Genomic DNA, 5,583 nt, shown 5'->3' on the forward strand with positions numbered 1-5,583 from the left:
AAATACATGTTAACCATAAAAGATTCCCTTCTAATCAAAGGCTGCATTTCATTTTCACTCACATCGACAAATTCCAACTGCAGAAAGGATTCACCCGACTCAACAGGCGTTAGGAGACTGTACTGGGCTTCCTTGCCTTTGCTCATGGCAGGCGAAGATGGCACACAAGGGCATCTTTTTTTCTTTTTTAACTCAAGTTATTAATATGTCTCCCCAACTCCCACACGGAGCTGACCTGATAATCACTGCTGTAGTGTAGATCATGCAAATGAAAAGCATAATTAATTGCGCAAACGATTCAAAAAGAGAGCTCTGTGGCTTAGCAAATAAATAAATAAAGGCAAGTGGGAGGACAGGTAAATGCTTTTTGCAAGCTCCTCTCCCTCTTACCCCCAACCCCACTCCACATCCTGGTTCTGGTGGCCCGGACTTCGACTGCAGCCAGCTCTGCCAAGGCGAGAACCTTGAGTTCATCCTCTTTCACTGCCTCCCCTCCCGCAGATATTCTCCATTCTCCTCAACTCCATCCCATGCCACCCCGGTGCTGTACATCCGCTGCGAAACTCTGCTTCTGGTCAAAACTCCCCAGGAGACTGGGCAGCTACCTAATATTTACCCAGCTACAATACCGAGGAGTGCAGACAATAACTGGTCTTCCTGCTCGCTACTCTGCTTAGTGCATCAGGGAAAAGCATTTTATCTGTAGCGTAGGAGCTCCAATTCTTCCGATCAGCGCTAAAGACGCAATTGTTTCCCCAGCTTTGCCTCTTTAACACAGCAACTTGAGCAGTTGCTCAGATCAAAGCTCTCTGGAAAGGCAAGATGGGAGAAACAATATTTGTTCAAAGGAAGTGAACTCTTCCCTTTAATTACCCCATTCTTCTTTATTAGGATTCATATTGAATTTTTTTTTTTTTGCAAAAAATTATGTTGATTTAACCATAGTGTATTTACGATGTAAATATATTCCAGGATGAAAACGTCACGGATCAATTGTAAAGGACCCGGATACATAATTTTTAAAAATCAGTTTCAGTGTATATGAGGTTCTCACCCCACTTTCTCTGCTCAGTCAGATTTGTTTATGCAGAATCGACATTTAATAGTGCTAATTGCACTCCAGTTAAATTGCCCTGATTGCAGAAAGGGAAGCAATTTTCATGCTCTCTGTCTGGGTTTGGAAGAAATTGTTTTATATTCACCTCTTTATAAAGAAGTGGAGATAAGGCACCGGGGCCTTTGCACAAATTGCACTTAGGGGCTGACTGGCAGCATTCAGGCGCTATAATAGAGCATTATTTGGCCGTTTTGAATAATGTAAAGCGTTTGCTGAAAGCTATTCTCCTGAAAATTGCTTTAACTTTTAAAAGGGTGATGATTCACTCCAAACCAGGCCTTTGTTACATTGTCATTATTTCCCCAAATGTTTTAACAGTCAGCTCAACACTTTAGCATAACACATTGATCTTTGTTTAAAAACTAGATTTTTTAGCGGATGAAAAAAATCTGTGTGTGGGGGGACTGGACTTCCTACGAAAAGATTTCCATGGGGCCCCACCTTAGAGTTGATCTGGCCCGAGTGTTTGTCTGCGTTCGTTTGGAAGATTTCCCTAACTTTTATTGTGATGCGGACGCGTGTCTAAAGGAATATCCGAATGCCCACGTCGAGAGTCTGACAGCTGCAACAACGTGGAAAACGGTGGGAGGGGTGGGGAGAGGAGGCGGAGAAGGAGACAAGCAGGGCGCTGGGAGCCCGAGGTGCCCGAGAGAACCGTTTTAAACGGTTGGCTTGAAAATGTCACCAGTGCTAAGTGGCTTTTCGGATTGTCTTATTTATTACTTTGTCAGGTTTCTTTAAGGAGAGGGTGTGTTGGGGGTGGGGGAGGAGGAGGACAGGGGAAACCTCTGCGCTTCTCCTCCTGGGCTGCACAGGGTGAGTCGGAAACGCCTCACTGCCACTTAACAATCCCTCTATTAGTAAATCGACGCAGAGACTCCACAGGAAGCCTAGGACTAGTCTCCCACTTCCAGGGCAGAAGTCACCTGTTGGGAACGGCTGCTCGGTCCCCCTGCCGGGCTTTCCAGCTCTTCCAGGCGGCTTGATTTCCCCTCAACCTTCCACCCCAAGTCCCTTAGGGGATTTTCACAACCCCACCCCCTCTCGGATTTCCGCCTTAGCCCCCCCAAGGGCACAGCGCATCGCTTATAGCCGCACTGGTCTTCTTTTCCCCCCTCTCTCCTTTTTCTTTCTCTGTCATAATTTGGTGCTTTCGCCACCTTAAAGTGTTAAGTGGGGGGAGCATTCTGAACAAAAGTATTCTAACAAAAAGAAGAAGAGGAGGAGGAGGAGGAGGAGGAAAAAGAAGAAGCAAAAGCGACCCACATAGCCCTCCCCACCCACGAAGTGTGCCAGGATACACACAGGCTCCATCTTAGGGCTGAGAGAAGCGCTACGGTTGTTCATGCTTTTGGGCCAAGAGATATTGCAAGAGAGGAGACAAAACACTGGGAGAACAGTTCCACATCCTCCTCATTTGCTCCCCCTTCTTGACAATTTGTCTTTTGCACATGAGCATTTGGGGTTAATTATTATTATTATTATTTAAGTGCAGGATGTGAGTTTGGAGGGGAATGAGCTTAAAACCAGTACCCAGGTTTGCCTGAGGGCGCTGGTATTTCTAGTTCAAAAGCAGCCTCTGACTACCCCAGAGAAGGAGAAAGTGGGGCCCAGAAAGAAGGGAAACTGTTCAGAGTTTGCCAGAGACTCGAGCACGCGTCCTTGTGTGTGTAAGGACACCTCTTTTCACACCAAGGTCTGGGGAGCGCTTCAGGATGATTCCAGAGTGCGGAATGTTGAAGGCGCCCACGTGTGGCCTGGTCGTCCGCGCTCGCGCGTGAAGGTCGGGGAGACGCTCTTTCACAAGTCTGCGAAATCAGGGCGCTCCAGGATGAGTCTATCTCTTAACAACGCACCCCAACCTTGCAGAGGACCCTCTAGGCCCTGATGGTCGGGCGTAAGCATAGGTTGGAGCTGGCACAAGAAAACTCGACTCCAGGCTGAAACGCGACATGCAAATCTTCGCTGGGTTAAACAAACAGCCAAGCAAGCTGCAGCTTCAGCGGGGGTGGCGATGGGGGCGGACGCCGCTCTCGTCGGTCTCTGTTTCCAAAGTTGTTACAGTGTGAAAATAAGCGGCTTCGTGCAGCTTGTTGTATGGGCTGATGCTTCCCACCCCCACTCCAGCCCCCAGCAAAACCTGGCAGATAATCAGTACGTCCCACTGTTTAGTCATATTTGACAACTGGGTTAAGTTGGTATCTAGGCGCTGGTGAAACCGTACAAAGGGTGCCCTCAATTACCACCAGAAGCTTCTGGCGTGAGTGGCACTTGTATTACCCCCCGGGTCAGAGGCCAGAGCGACAATTAGGAAGTCACTTAGACCGCTGGAGGGAAATGGCGGGATGCAGTAGGCTCCAGGCCCTCCCAACAAGTCTGTGGTTGTAGACCTGTATGCAGAGGCCTGTTTTTCTCCTCTCAGAGGAGCTGTCCCTTTACGCCCCCACCTTAATGTGACTGAGTAAAACTGAATCCGGTGAAAATAAGGAACCGGGTAATAGACCGACAATGATAAAACCTCGAGCGAGAATGATGGATAAAAGCTCAAGTTATGCTCCTCAGGCAAGAGCCTGGACACACAAAGTGAACGCTGACATTTCTCTCTGTACTTGGGCTCCCGGACTCGGCGCCCCCTCCCCTACTGCCTCCTTTCCCACAAGTGGAGTGGAATCGGACTGTCAGCCCTAACTTGCAACATCTTGGGGCAGCTGGGGTGGGGGAGCTTATGGCTCGGTCTCTACGGTACTTAAACCTGGCTCGATGCGTGTGTGTAAATTTTTAATTGCACTGTAATTTCTTCAGTCCCCAGCCCGCGCCCCCCACCCCCGCCCTCACCCGCAGACTTGACTGGCACGCGCCGGGAGCCCGGGCTCGGGCCCTTCGGCACGTCTGATTGGCTGCGGGGCAGCTCCCGTCTGCTCTGCCTGCGCCCTCATTGGGCGAGAAGCGCAGCCAGCGGCACTTCAAAGCGGGTGCTCCTCGCACTTAGGCTAGTTTAGCCGGCGGGAGCCCGGAGTCCGCTCGGCGCTAGCGCGGGGACACGGGAGCCGCGCGGGACCCGAGCAGTTTTTCAGAGCAGTCGCCAGGCTCAGCCCCTCTCCCGGCCCCGCCGCGCAGCTCAGAGACCTGCTATGGCCACGTCTATACTTGGGGTAAGTCGCAAGCGCGGCAACGCATTTGCTTGTTTTAACTAATTTTTCGTTATGGCTTCACCGGGTCCGCGACTCCCAAGGAACTGTTGCTGCTGGACCGCAGCTTCAGCTTATTTTAGCACTTTCCACATTTCCGGGATTGATTCTTTCAGAGTTATTGGAACCCAGAAGATGCTTTTATAAGAAAAGGGTTTCTTAAGCAAGTTTCTTTTCATTTGGTTTTAAAAGCTAAAGATTTCCCCCCCTCCTTGATTTATAGCCCATCCCCCCTTGCTTTGGGGATTGTTGCAGTTAGACGACTGTGGTGTTTCCAGAAAAGTCTTAATCGTTTTGCAGTCCATACACTCACCGTTAATAAACATTTACATTTACGCGTCTCCCCAGTTCGCCCCTGACTTTGAAAACCGTCGCTGGGCCGCTATCTTCATATTGTTTTTGTAATCGGTGTGTGTGTGTGTGTGTGTGTGTGTGTGTGTATGTGTGTGTGAATTTTAAAACCAAAATTTTCTATTTAAAAAACAGACAAGTCGTGTAGCAAGCCTTGGAAGAAGTGCTCCAAGTTTCGCCCATCCCTGGGTTGCAGTTTCGGCTACCTCCGCCCTCGCTGGGTGTTTGTTGTCTGTGTTTATCTTCACGCTTCACCCGGAAGGGCGACTTGGGGGCTTCTGGGAGAGAGTCTTAAGCCCGGTTCTAGGCAGGTTTTGCAGCAACTGAGGTGGAGAAAACCGAGATATTTATGATTTGTAGCCTCACCGAAGAATAACTTCCCGGCGCCCGGACCTTCGCTCTGGCAATCGCCTCTGCCCCGCGGAGGGCGCGGGGCATCCTCCGCGAGCGCGTGGGGAGGCGCGAGCCAGGGACCCACGGCACCCCGGGACCAGCTGTGGAGGACAAGGCTGCTCACGGGTGCACTTTGTGTCTCCCCCCACTTCCTCCTGCCCTCCTCCTCCTTGCTCCCTCCCTCACCCCACCCACTCTAGGAAGAGCCGCGCTTTGGAACGACCCCGTTGGCCATGCTGGCGGCGACCTGCAACAAGATCGGCAACACGAGCCCGCTGACCACGCTACCAGAGTCAAGCGCCTTCGCCAAAGGAGGCTTTCATCCCTGGAAGCGCTCTTCGTCCAGCTGCAACCTCGGCTCCAGCCTCTCAGGCTTCGCTGTGGCCACTGGCGGCCGTGGCTCGGGCGGCTTGGCGGGTGGCTCCAGCGCCGCCAACAGCGCCTTCTGCCTGGCCTCCACGTCGCCCACGTCGTCCGCCTTCAGCAGCGACTACGGCGGCCTCTTCTCCAACTCGGCCGCTGCCGCGGCGGCGG

This window comes from Marmota marmota, unplaced genomic scaffold, assembly GCF_001458135.2.
Source record: "Marmota marmota marmota unplaced genomic scaffold, marMar, whole genome shotgun sequence".
Taxonomy (NCBI): Eukaryota; Metazoa; Chordata; class Mammalia; order Rodentia; family Sciuridae; genus Marmota; species Marmota marmota.